The 14,412-nt window shown below is 38.4% G+C and overlaps 1 long non-coding RNA gene across 1 annotated transcript in view; it reads right to left on the bottom strand.

The window, feature by feature from the left end:
- Positions 1-14,412, bottom strand: part of LOC129497448 (uncharacterized) — a 30,097-nt gene continuing 15,685 nt past the window's right edge. Inside the window, exon 3 of the long non-coding RNA XR_008661947.1 lies at positions 1-153. This is a non-coding gene — a long non-coding RNA (uncharacterized LOC129497448). The remainder of the gene's footprint in view (positions 154-14,412) is intronic.

Below are 14,412 nucleotides of genomic sequence, written 5' to 3'. Positions count from 1 at the left end.
CCTTAACGCAGGGATCCCTGGGTGGCGCAGCGGTTCAGCGCCTGCCTTTGGCCCAGGGCACGATCCTGGAGACCCGGGATTGAATCCCACGTCGGGCTCCCGATGCATGGAGCCTGCTTCTCCCTCTGCCTCTTGTTCTCTCTCTCTGTGTGACTATCATAAAAAAAAATAAAAAAAATAAATAAACCTTAACGCAAAGCATTGTTTGGTTATCAACTACTTACCTTATATTACACAGTGGTAAAAAAAAAAAAAAAATCCCAGTAACTTCCCAGTATCCTTATTACAACCTTGGATGCCTTGTGGTTCCCAATCCATTTCCTTTGCTTTTCTATACCTCTTAATGTATTTGAACAGACATCACCACAAATAATGCAAAATTATATGACTTTTTTTTTTCTGCTAGAGATCTAGCATAGATGGTTTGAAATTTAAAAGTTCAGTGTGTCATCTGGGGGGAGAAACTATTTTCTCGTGGCACTGCTGTCAAACCAGAAAATATAGCTGGATATTGAACGGTATTAAATGCAGGGCAAACAAATTCAATAACATACTCCTGCCTTCTAAATTCCCATCAACACTACCCAATAACACAGGCATAGCTAAGCCAAAGGACACATAGATAAGCTAAAAGGAAGAAATAAGGAAAAATAGAGAGGTGGAAGAAAAGGCAGAAAAATGGGAGGGAAAGTCTTCATGCTTCATTAAGATAAGCCAAAACTAGAGAGAAATTATTTTATTGCTTCTAATTAGCAAAGGAAATATCTTTAAAAGTTGGAATTTTATTTAAAAGGGTGGGAAAGACCGATGTCTGAGGGTTGGAGAAAAACAAAATACTGAAGAGATAGTTGCAAGATAGAAGTGGAATAAAAAGCAGAATCCAGGAATTCCAACTTTCAAGAACTCCTCTCTAATATGAAACCAAAGACATTTGGAAGCACAACTCCCTGTACACCATTTGTCAAGTTTTAAAAGGAATCCAAATGGCACTTCAGCGTGTGTGCTGCTCATGGGGACAGGAGCTGAGTCCATTGACCAGAGACGACGGAGGCTGGACTCTGATCCAGGCCTGATTCGAGGTCAATAGCATGGCCTAAAAAGCTACCATGTTGGCTATGGGCATATTACACTTTACTGCTTTGCTAAGATATATTGAACCCCTTTGCTGGTCTAGATATCTCAAGGTGGGCAGCTAAGTTCAGTTATCACTTTAGATGGAAACTCCTCCAGTAAAGACTAAGTGGCACCAAAATACAACAGACTTGAGCAACACCAAAATACAATAGAGCCAGCATAGAGGAGTGCCCAGTCTCTTGAGCATGACCTGTTGCTAGCGCCAGGCTTTCTCTGTGTGTTCTCCTGTCTTCCCTTTGCAGCTCAATGACCTGGTCTATTCTATGCCATCTCCATCAATCTCCCTTTCCCACTGCTAGGATTCTGGTATTATCCATTTCTAACATGTGGAGTTTTTTTCCACAACACCAAGCAATTCTCTGACACCAACTGAATATCTTATAATTCAACTCAATTCTGACACTAGCCACCTGGAGATAGCACCAGATTCCACAGGTTAAGGCCTCAGTCCTAGAAGACTGACCCCTTACCTCCCACTTCAGACGCAATTTGTAGGTATGGGTTGTCACCTGTGCTTCTGACTAACTGGTTACAGATCAGAGGTACCAATGACTACCTCCTTGGGTTCGATTAATTTGTTACAGCACTCATAGAACTCAGAGAAACATTTTACTTATTATATTACCAGTTCATTATAAAGGGATTTAATTTATGTAGATAGATGCATACAGCAAGGTATGTGGGAAGGGGCATGGAGCTTCCATGCTCTAGGAATGCACCCTTCTTCCTGCATCTCCTCGTGTTCACCAAAATGGAACCCCATCCTTTTGGGTTAATGGAAGCTCTGTTGATTAGATTAGTGATGGCTGGTGATTGAACTCAATCCTCAGCCCCTCTCCTCTCCCTGAAGGTTGAGAGGTTGGGTTCCCCTGACAACCAACTCTCATCCTCAGCTTTCCAAAATTCATCTAGTTAGCATAATTTAGGGAATTCCTAGGGCTTTAGGAGCTATGTGCCAGGAATAGTGGATGAAGACCAAATATATGTTTCTTACCATAAATATCATACCACCTAAAACATGCATTTTGTAAAATTCCATTTAATTGTTGGAGGACCTAATATTGACAGATATTTACAAATACTCTCAGAAATAAAATGTATAACAGAGAAAAGGCAGTCTCTGAGAAGGGCAGTCAGGGCCACTATCTGAGACTGAATATACAAATAGACAATGCCCAGACCATATGTGAAAATAGAACACTGACCCACAACCTGGAGCAACCCCCTTATTTGCAATAATCAGCCAAGGAAGTCTACCAGCTATTTAAGTCAGACTTGTAGGAAGCTGGATTGCTATCTTTACTAACAATTCAGGAAACCAAGCAATAACTTCTGTAACAATCCAGCTCAAAATGACAGGACTTGATTAATAACTGACAGCTTCTCAAATTCTTTTTTTTTAAAGATTTTATTTATTTATTCATGAGAAACAGAGAAAGAGAGAGAGAGAGAGGCAGAGACACAGGCAAAGGGAGAAGCAGGCTCCATTCAAGGAGCCTGATGCGGGACTCGATTCCGAATCTCAGGATCATGACCTGAACCAAAGGCAGACGCTTAACCCCTGAGCCACCCAGTGTCCCAGCTTCCCTAATTCTTGCCCCTCATTCTAATTTAGGACCAACCAGAGAGAGCCAAATATGCACCCTTAACCAATCATACAAGATGTCATGCCTATAGGCTTCCATTTGACCCACCTACAGCTCCCCCCACACCAACAGCTCCCAATCAAGGCACACCTGAGGCCTCCCATCATTTCCACTATAAAACTTTCCCACTCCTCTGCTTATCTTTGAGTTTCCATCAAAATGCAAGTGATGGTGGCTGACTCCCTTGCTATAGTGAGCTCTGAGCAAAGTTGGTTGGTCTTATTTTCACACAGGTATGGTTGTACAGGCTATATGCTGGAGGCTAAGGAGGGACCATCTAAGGCATAGTCTATGGAACAGCACCACCTTAAAGTTGTACCATCTTCACCCCTCACCATCATATGGGGCATTTCTGGGCAGGCTCAGCCTTGGTTCCTGAAAGCAGAGCATAGAATATACAGAGGGCCAGAGTGGGTATGGCAGCTATCTGGCCACACATCCCCAGAGGCACCTGGGGAAGTACAAGACCATTTCAGATCCCTAGATGCTTGCTCAGGTTACCAGCTCTACATAGACATTCCAGGGGGCTGCCTCCGGGGGGCTGTTTCTTTTGACTTAACACTGTCATCCTAGCGTTGCCACCATCCCTGCTCTAGCCTTTATCTACCACCCATTGCAAAGCTGTTCTCCAGAAAAAGGTGAGAGCTCCACCCTTCAGATGCGTGGATATTGGCACATTGTGTCCATGTCTGCTTTTCTTGCCCCCGGTTTGTCATGCCGTCCTGATTGGGTCTGCTCATTCAACACAAGGCCTTCACTACACAGCACACACATAAATAACACTGAGCTCATTTCATTTTCTGAGGTAGCAGGCCTTAATTCTTAACAGAATTATTCCTTAAGCCAGAAGTCACAAACACAAAGTCCCTCTGTGGACTAGCAGGTCATCTAAATATGAGACACAGATTTGGTAGGAAATATGGAGAACAAGAGAGATGGTGCCTCCTCTAAAGGAGCAGCTAGTAACCTCAACTAGTTGTGTTGAGGATTAATATAGACAGTAGTGAGCTAGCTCATACTGGTCTACAACAGCCGATTGTGTGCATATCTTCTCAACTCCACTTTTATAATGTCACATCAGTAGCTTGAAATCAGTAATGGTGGGAGTGTTTATAGCACAGAAATGGCAAATGCTGCAAATGAGGATTCTTTTTTCTTGACAGCTGGACGTTAAACATCTATCAGTATACCCCTGAATATGTGTCAAGTGTTCCCAGATGCCTAATATTTTGAGACAAGCAGAAAGTCAAATGTCTTTGTGAACACTCTCAATTTTTAAGTTAAAAATATTACAAATATTTTTTAAATCATGACAAAATAAAACATCACTGTGGGCCACCTGCTTGCAACCTATGCCTTATGCCAATGCATCAGAACCTTGCTCATGCCTTCAGGTCTCTAATTTACACTCGTAAACATTGAGCAAGAGACTCAAAGGAGCCTAAGTACATTTGTTAAATTCCAAATGGTTAACATTTATCACAGGTAGTTTCTTTACATCCTTAAATGTGCACAAACATTTATTATCATATGCTAAGAAGCCCCAATGGATATGAAAAAGTCCATTTTAAAGCTACATAAAAAAAGAATCATTCCATCTGTTAAACCAAAGTGATTCATAGATATTAATGACATAGCCCTCTTTTGAATAAGTATATACCTTGTAGAGTAGTTGGAAAAAATAAAATTACTGTAATACATATGTGCATATATTAATGAATATGTATGTGTATACGTATGTATATATACACACACCACAATACATACATATACATCTATGCACAGACAAAGGAATAAAAACAATACCTAGAAAGTGGGATGGCTTTTAAATAAACAGTAAGGGAAGGCAAAAAAGTGAAACATTATAGTCAATATTGCTGGAATCAGAAGAAATTACTAAATGCTGACCTGGTGTTAATATAATGACATTGTTAGATCATGTAGATGTCAGAGTGTTTGACATCAGAGGAAACAAACATTCCATCCTTTAAAAGTCCCTTGCTGTCCTTGTCAGAAACATTTGGTTTAATCCTTCCTCCTCACCTTCTGGACACATGCCAAAATTTCTGGCATTAACCATTGATTGTAGTGAACACTACGTGGTCACTAAAATTTCAGTTTATTTTGCATTTCTGATTTGAAGTTTCTGCCAACACCCATGATGATAATTCATTTTACCCAGCTCAGGGATTGTTATCAGGGTGTTATATTGTTGTATAAGTGGGTTATAAAGATAAGAAAATCTCCTCACATTAATCACTGCCGTACTGAAACACTGGGCCAGCATTACTTCAGAACCCATAATGTAATTGGGAGCTATAACCCCTTGGTTGCTGCTTTTTCAGTGACTTGTTCTCCAAATGAGATAGGAGCTTAATAAAAAATAAAAATATTAAGAGTGAGAAGCCATATACAGAAATGTCTAACATGCAGTGACATTTTAAAGATTAGAATTTAATTGTGCCGGTTTCCCCCACTCGTTTCCCCTACTCTACAGCCTCTTTTCATGTACAGATCTTTGAAATGCAGAGTAAATGGTTCTCATCCTTCTTTGTTTATGGTACAGATGAAAAATTCAACAGCTAGGTCGCACCATAATCTGCCTTGCATACCCTTATAAATTTTCTGTCCTTATTGCCAGTAGAACACTGTCCTCATCAACTTTGAAATGGAAAGCAGTCCAGGATAGAAATTCTTATCCTTTTATATTAGTTATCCTTTTAAAATGATCTGAAAATCACCTTGACTCTGTGTTGCCTTTATTAGTGGCCCAAACTCCAAAATAAAGGTGACACCGAAATTCTGAATATTAACATATCATTGTAATTTAATAGAGGAGTATGCTAGTCCTCATTAATATTCTAAATGCCTAACTGCTCTAATAAGCAATTTAAAGTACTGCTGAGGCAGATAGGAGAAGTAAAGGAAAAAGATCTCAGAATATTGGGTACTTTGTGAGGAACAGGTTATCAAGCAAGTCCAGATTTTTACATAATGCACTTTCAGGGCTATTTGGAAAATATTCATCCTCGGGGTTCATTCATGGGATGCAAACACTGCTGGAATTCTCATGACACTGTGTATTTAGATTTTTTTTTTTTTAAAGTCACCTTATTCAAATAAAGTGCAAGTTCTTACTATATCAGAAGCTAAAACAATGGCCCAGGTGATGAAATGCTGATTGTGGAGATAACAATGATGATAATAAACATGGAGGGGATAAGATACAGAAGCTAATAGGAATCTGACTAGATTATCTAACACTCTGAATTCTAAGATTCTCAAAGTGGTAAGATTCTGGTCACAAACTTCCCAGCTTTGCTTGGGAAGAAGCTAAGATCAGTTTCTCCTGCTTAGCCTTAGGTCACACCTTAAAAGTAATTTCTTCCAGGAAGCTTCTTCTCAGGTCAGGTTATCTCTACTGGCAGAGTACCCTTCAATTCCCATTCTTATGGTCTATCACATTTTATTATGATTGCCTCTTTAATTGTCTCCTCTGACAGCCTCGAGGGCAGGGATCTTTTCTGTCTTGTTCAATATTTTATTACAGACCCAAGAACAGGGCAAGGCACATAGGGGCATTAAATAAATATTTATAGAACAAATACAAAAATAAATATATCCATTCAGGTATTCACTGCTCCAAACTATCTCAAGTGTATCAACCTCTGCTTTTATTTCAAATTTAAATGTTATGTGTAGTTAGAAGAGACTTTTACTTATAGCCCACTGCTATTTGTGCAATTATGGTAAATCACTTGCTAAAATGTTTAAGATTTTAGCTTTCTCTTTGCAAAATATAGGTTTGAAAAAAAAATATAGGTTTGTACTCAATGATCCTTTCCCATCTTGAACAAAGATGAATTCAACAATCATTTATTGAGATCCAAATATATATAAGGAATCAGAGTCTGTTGAGGCATATCCATTGATTCAACAAATATTTTTTTGAGCACTTACCATATACTACGCAGTGTCTAGACACTAGGGATATAATAGTAAACAAAACAAAGGTACTTGTCTTTGTGGAGTTTATGTGCTGATGAGGGAAGACAGGCCACAAAAAATATGTAAAAAATATAAAACATCAGATCATAAATGCTGTGGAAAAAAAAAAATAAAGCCGAAAAGGGAGACAAGGGTACAAGAGGGTGGCAGGAGCAGAGGGTGGGGGGTGGGGGGGGGTGGGGAGCAGGAGTGGTCAGAGAAATTCCTCCCTCAAAAAGCAACTCTTGAATAAAGGCCTGATATAGTGGGAAGCCACTTATGTACTTGTCTGGAGGGTAAACATAACAAGCAGAAGAAATTGTAATTGCCAAGTCCTGAGGAATGAACCTAAAGAATGATCCCTAGGTTTTGTGCCCGAACAACCAGATGAATGGAATTGTCATTGAATGAGGCAAGAAGACTGTGGGAAGTGCAGCTTTGTTAGGACTGTAGGTAGGAAAAGAAATTGGGAATCATCAAAGGATGAAATTATTGAAAGACTGCGTCTTGGGACATTCCAAAGTTTGGAAGTCAGGAGAGTGAGGAAGAGCTGACAACAAGAAGAAAGAATAAGACAAAATGAATTTTTTGTTTATTTTCCAACTAAGAAGGAGCAGCCAGCAAGGTAAGCCAGAAACAGAGTGTGGCGTTCTCAAGGCCAAGAAAGAATGGTGTTTAAGAAGAAGACTATGTAAAAGGCAGTTTATAGATCCAGTAAGATGTAGACTCAGGAATTAACCAGTTTACATGGTATCAAAGAAGTGCATGGTAACTTTACCAAGAGAAAGTTCAACGGATAGGTAAGAGGTGAAAGCCCAAATGGGATGGATTCAAGAGAGAATGCGAGAAGAGGAATTAGAACTAACATACATAGACTAATATTTGGAAATGTTTACTATAAGAGGGAGCAGAGCAATGAGGGGCAATTGGAAGAGAGAATAGGGTCAGAAAAAGCTTTGTTTCAGATAGGAGAAATAAAAATCACTTATAAACTGAGATTATGATCAATGAGAGATAGTAAAACTGACAATTCATGAAAGAAGAGGGAATTATTGTAAATTATGTGCTGGAGTGAGTGAGAGGGAGCAAGACCTAATGTTCAAGTAAAAGGATCAGTCTCAAGTTGAAGAAGGGTCAGTTAATCCATAATAACAAGCACGAAGGAACAATAAATGGGCACAAATGCAACCAGGTAGTCAGTGGTGATGATGAATATATTGGGCATTCTTTCTTTTTTGGCTTTTATGTTCTCAGTGAAAGACCAGTGAGGCCAAATACTGAGGAGTGTGAAGACTTAGAAAAGTGAGGACAATGGAGGCTTTAGAACATGGCAAGCAGTGGTCATCAGGAAGAGCAGAGGAATGAAAAAACTAGCAAGATACAATAAGTTTAAGATCCATGCCAAGAGCTTATTTGAGGCTATTAGTTATGAAATTAGATTTCAGCATATGAACTTAGGGAACACAAATATCCTGTCTATAGCAATCATGTTTATGAGTTTCCCCAGCAATGTGTAGTTATCGGGGTACAGATACAAAATAAGTGGAAGACTGGATTTAACCAAGGCAGGGGTTTTGCTAGCCAAGTATAGTAAATATAGAGAGGTGCCAGGTACTTGAGCATGTCTGAAGGAGACAGTTTATAATGATGAACCATGAAATTTAAACTGAGTAAGAGGACTAGTAAGGTCATGAAAGGGTCACAATGGTTCAATGACATCAATGGATTGTAAGTCCTAATAATTAAGACACTTGGATCTGAGTATTTTAGTGGGTGAATGGGAACTAACAGGTATTTAACATTGAGTCAGAAAAGAGGTTGAATTTATTGGTAATGACAAGAGAGAACTATGGAAGTGGGTGACCTGGATATGGAGGGTGCAATGTTATTGAAGGTGAGGTGACCCAGTAACTAACATTCCAGGATCTTGGGAGGATTATCTTCATGGACATTGACATATCCAGGAATTATGATCATAGTATTGGAAAGAGTCAGTAATCAAAGAGCTAAAACTTAGAGTGATTGGGGTGTCCCGGGGGTAGGTGATGGCTGGGAGAATCTAATAATATGCTGTTCAGTGGTGATAAGTCAACTTGGAAGTGAGAAAGTGAGAGGACCCTCAACTCACCTTCATACCTTGTAGATGTGTACTGTAAGAAATAAAATGCTACCACTTGAGAGGCTGCAGAGGAAGCAGAAATCCCAGGCAAGAGCCATCCAGCTTTCAGTTGAGCAAGCAGAGAACACAGAGAGAGGATGTTGAGGAAATCAGTAATTTTGCTGGAGATGGGCTGCAAACCCTGAAGGGCATGATGGGACTGTTTCAGGGGAGTCCGCTTCTCCCTCTGCCTGCTGCTCCCCCCACTTGTGCTCTCTTTATAAATAAATAAATAAATAAAATCTTAAAAAATAAACAAATAAAATGCAAATTGAGTCATGTGGCTTCCCTGATTGAAGCCTTGTGAGGGCCTCCCATTACACACAGAATGAAACCCACAAGTTACCAATGCCAACAGGCTCTTATGAGCAGGCCTCTGCTAACCTCAGTGACTTCGACTCCTACCAAGTTCACTTTCATCCTCTAGACCAGAGTTCCTGAACCTCAGCACTACTGAAGTATGGGCCAGACATTTCTTTGTCTGAGAGTCTGTCTGGTGCATTGTAGGATGTTTGGCAGCATCCCAGACCTCTAACCACTAGATGCCAGTAGCACCTCTCCCATTTTGACAACCAAGAATGTCTCCATGTATTACTAAATGTCCTGAGCAGACGAAATCACCGCTGCCTGAGAACCACTACTCTAGCTGTACAGACCACATCCACCCTCTTCAAATGTGACAATTGTCTTCATCATAATTGTTATGTTGACTTGACTATACATATATTTGCTTACATTTATTGTCTGCTTCCTCTTTCCTGACTACAAATACTGCAAAGAAGGGCTTTCTCTCTTTTGTTTAATCGAGTACCCCAGCGTCCAGAATGGTGCTAGAAGAATTTTTATTAAATAACTAATTAATATTTCCCTTAATTTGAAATTCATTTATGTCCCTGCCTTCCTCTTTCTATTCAAATTTTTTTTACCTGAAAAACCCAATTCAAATATCACCTCTCCCAGGAATCCTTATTTCGCCCTATGAAAACATGGTTTATATCGCTATTCAACACATTTCTTTTAACCTTATTTGTACATTTACCTTTTTCTTCTGGCCTATAAGTAACTTCCATCTCAAGCACAATAACCTGCTCTCTTCTTTAAAAAGACTGAGATGGAGCCATCACAATTTATATAAAATATAAAAAACATTCATATATTATTTAAGAGAAATGTTTTTTCAATATGAAATTCAAATTTCATTCCTTGTATACAGAAATACATATTAGGAGACAATATCTTCAAATCAGGAGATAGAGAAAAAGTTTCTATGAGCACTGTGGTAAGCTAAATAATGAGCCCGTAAGATACTTCCTATTACCTGGTACATGTAATTTTTGCCTTATATGACAAAAGAGTGAATATTATTTCATATGACAAAGGATGTTAAATTAAGGATGACCCCTTGACTTTCACCCAACGACTGATTTCTGAATTCTGACCCCTAAAAGAGTAAGAATAAATTTGCATGGATTTAAGCCACTAAATTTGTGGCAATTTGTTAATTAGAAAACTAATTAGGAAACTAACATAAACTCTTTATTATGAAGGCCTATAATAAAAGATGATATAAAAGTGTAACATTGTGTGTAAGTAACTTTGAAGTGAATATCATTGTGTAGAGTGAGAAGTGATGTTGCCAAATTGCTATATTAATGCAAACTGAGGACTTGTAATGTAGAGATGAGAACTAATCTGTGTCCTTTAGAGTACCTCTTCTTCATATAGATTTGTGGTAGAAGAAACTATCCACAGGAAATAGAAAGTATATCTAATGTACCTTGGCCATAAGAATTACGGCAACAACACAATATGACTAATTATAATACTTGCAATACTTTAATAGGAAAAAAAGGGGCTTTTCCAGGGAGACTATGGAATTACTTAACCGAGAATGACTGGATCCAGGGGTTTACATAATTTCATCAGGACTCTTTAAATCTCTCAATCTGCATTTCCTGAGAAATGGCTATTATAAAACCAGAACATCAAAGTCCTGGTAACAGATCTACAAAAACGTGGCCATCAGGCCAGTTATTCTGCCATTTGTTAAGGCCAATAAAACAGCCTTGCTTATTGATCTTGTTATTCCATTAAGCAGAAATGCCCCCAAGGACAGTTGCAGAGCAAAGAGGAACCAAACCAAGCATGGAAACAAATGAGGGACATGTAAATAAAACTTGTCATCCCAGCATCTGGACACAATAACTAAATATCTTGGGATTTGGGGATTCAGTCTTTACTGGCATCAATTCAGGAAAGGCATTTCTTTATGCTTATCACATAACTCAGAGATGTTTCTTTTTAATATCAAGAGGGAAATACAAATTCTAATAACATATTACTGTATTAAAATAGAAGGTACAGAAAATGAAAATCTAATGATGACAGATGAGATACTGTCATAGGAGGAGGTATCCTCCAATGTTCGACAACAAAGATATTGGAACCAGGTGGATTTGCATTTGAATCCAAGACCTAGGACTGGCTGTCTGTGCTAATATAGGCAAGTCAGTGGACCCACCCCTCAGCCTAAGCTTTTTAATATATAAAATGTGTCTAGCAATAATAATATCTCTTCATTGGTTTGGTTGGATGATTAAATGAATAAATAAATATAAACTGCTTAAAATAGTTTCTGACACATATTCAATAAGTAGTGTAATTATTAATAGTACGCTATTGATGACTTATAAGTCATTAACATCTACCATTAATAAAAAGTTTTATATTTAAAAAATAGAAATTAGGTTATATGATATCAAAACTCCCTCAAGCACTAACATTTTGTGTTTCTGAAACTTTAACATCTCCAGGTCCTATATTCCTAAGCAGTTAGGAGCTGGCTAAAGACTAGAACTATACATGGCTATATTAGCAGATTAACACCTGCTGAACATAGATGGTAAAGAATGGTTGCTTCTCTACCTCCCATAAAGGAGGTGGGAGGAGAGCAGTGTGTGTCTACTTTGCTCAGGCTCTACCTCATTTTTTAAAATATAAGATCTTGGTGCACCTGGGTGGAACAGTGGGTTAAGTGTCTGACTCGATATCAGCTCAGATTATGTCAAGATTAGGAGATCAAACCCCATATTGGGCTCTTCACTGGGTGAGGAGCCTACTTTAGATTCTCTCTCTTTCCTTCTTTCTCTGCTTTCCCCAACCCTACTGGCTCATGCTTTCTCTCTCTCTCTCTCTCTCTCTCTCTCTCTCTAAGAATTTTTAAAAATAAAATGAAATACAAAATCTTTATTAAAGGCAATATTGGTCTACACAATACCAACAGTACAATTTTAATCTTTCAAAATCATTTAAATAGCAAAAGACCAAGAAATAAAATTTGAGTCAACTGATTATTTTTCAAGCTATTCTCAATGTACATTATCCTCAGTTTCCTTGTTACAGTGAGATACACAAATATAGCTTAAAATCTGAATTAAGAAAATCCTTTTTAGCAACGTACATACAGATAAGCAGCAAACTCTATTATATTAAACAAATTTGTTCCGCTTAAAATATATAATCGACCCTGGTAGTCACTGCTCTGCTTAATAAGCATTAGGTTATTTTATCTTTCCAAGCAAAGGGAAATCTGAATTTTATGACCTTTTGGTGACTGGACAGTACCAAATGACTGGGTTCTGGTTAAAGAGTTGTGAACAGAAGTGACATGTGTGTCCATTTGGGACTGGAACATTTAATTGTTGTGTAAGACTTCTCAGACCACATTTTCACTTTACAATGACAAATTTCAAGATGATCCCTTCTCCATCAGCATGTAATTAGAACAAGATGACCCTAAGAAAATCTCCCAGCAAAACTTTTGAATTTTTTGAGGTTGCTCCTATCACAGCACAACTTAGACTACCATGACAGATGCAAATGTGTATATCTAGAAGAGAAACAACATCATGAAAAGTATGAAAACTATGTGCCATTAGCTTAGGAATCAGGTAGTAGGTGGAAAGATAATTATTTTAAAGAGTTAAAAGGATAGCTTTCCATATTATATACTGGCAATACATTTGGTTGAACTCATGTCTACAATAAGTTGGGGAGCCAAGTATGCACTTAATCAACTTTTAGCAACAGGGAAATGGTTGAAAAACAGTGTTATTTGTATGTATTGGTTGCTAGTAGCTATGTTTAGCAAGCTATCAGAATGAAAGAATAGAAAAAAATTGGCTGGATTTCAAGAAGGAATGAAAGGAAATGGATGGGGGGTGTCCTGCAATTTTGGAAACTTGTAAGTATAGCAGAGATAATTGCTCCCAAGCCCAAATAATGAGAATAAAATTGAAAAATTCTTTGAGTAACAAAGATTTAAAATTCAAATTTGCAGCAAGAATCAAATAAAGGATGTGGCTATTATGCTGACTCTTTAAAAACCTCTGAATGGATTAAGGTAGCCCTAGTAAATCCTTTCAATTGGATAAAATGATTTAGTGGGGAAAAGAGACTAACAGTGTGAGCCTCACAAGCTCCAAACACCTTCAACTACACAGAGAGGCAAAGGCATGGAGTAAGGAGGAAAAGAAAGATGACAGACAAGAAAATAAGTCTTGAAAAGAATTTTGAATGGGATTATTGACAAATGCAACAGTGCAAATCAAATATTCATAAGAAACTTAAGTTTTTGAAAGAATTTGTTTGTTGCATTAGTCTTGAGTAAAGGAGACTGTGATTGCTTAAGATTTAACCTATTAGCTCTCAACTTTCTATGGCAAAGACTTACGCTAAGAAATTTACTCATTCTTCCAGGAGAGCATAATCCCAACTGCAACTTTAAATCTGACCAAAAAGGATTATGGAAAATGAATGATATCCCAAAATGTAAGGACATATTTCATGCAGGAAACAGACAAGGAAGTTCTTGGGAGAACTGCCGTTCAAGTAAGGAATAGTTCTCCCCTCCTCATAGGAGGCCCTTCAAGTGTCTGTCCAGTATGATATCAGAACTACCAGAGATTAGTGTTGGCTTTGTATTTCCATGGTTCCCATTTCCAAATGGGAGTCTTTACTGCAAATATGCTATTCCTGTTGCACTATTGTCTACTGGGTGCAAGGTGAAGGAGAGGGTTTCCTAATTCTATATTCTATGGAGGGGACTTTTGATTTTTTTAAATTTTATTTATTTATGATAGTCACAGAGAGAGAGAGAGAGAGAGAGAGAGAGAGAGGCAGAGACATAGGCAGAGGGAGAAGCAGGCTCCATGCACCAGGAGCCCGACATGGGATTCGATCCCGGGTCTCCAGGATCGTGCCCTGGGCCAAAGGCAGGCGCCAAACCGCTGCGCCACCCAGGGATCCCTGGAGGAGACTTTTGGATAGTTCTCCTTAGGAAGAAGGTAAGTACATTTTGCGTGTGAGAAGGAGTGTTAACCAAATATTTGGCGACCAGAAGGGAAAACTGGTAAGTTGTGCTGCTTACTTATATCTATTTCTCTCTTTCTGTCTCTCTCTCCCTCTCTCACTTTTTTCTCCTCTCTT

The sequence above is a fragment of the Nyctereutes procyonoides genome, unplaced genomic scaffold (genome assembly GCF_905146905.1).
Source record: "Nyctereutes procyonoides isolate TBG_1078 unplaced genomic scaffold, NYPRO_anot_genome, whole genome shotgun sequence".
Taxonomy (NCBI): Eukaryota; Metazoa; Chordata; class Mammalia; order Carnivora; family Canidae; genus Nyctereutes; species Nyctereutes procyonoides.
This window is presented reverse-complemented; position numbering and strand designations above follow the sequence as displayed.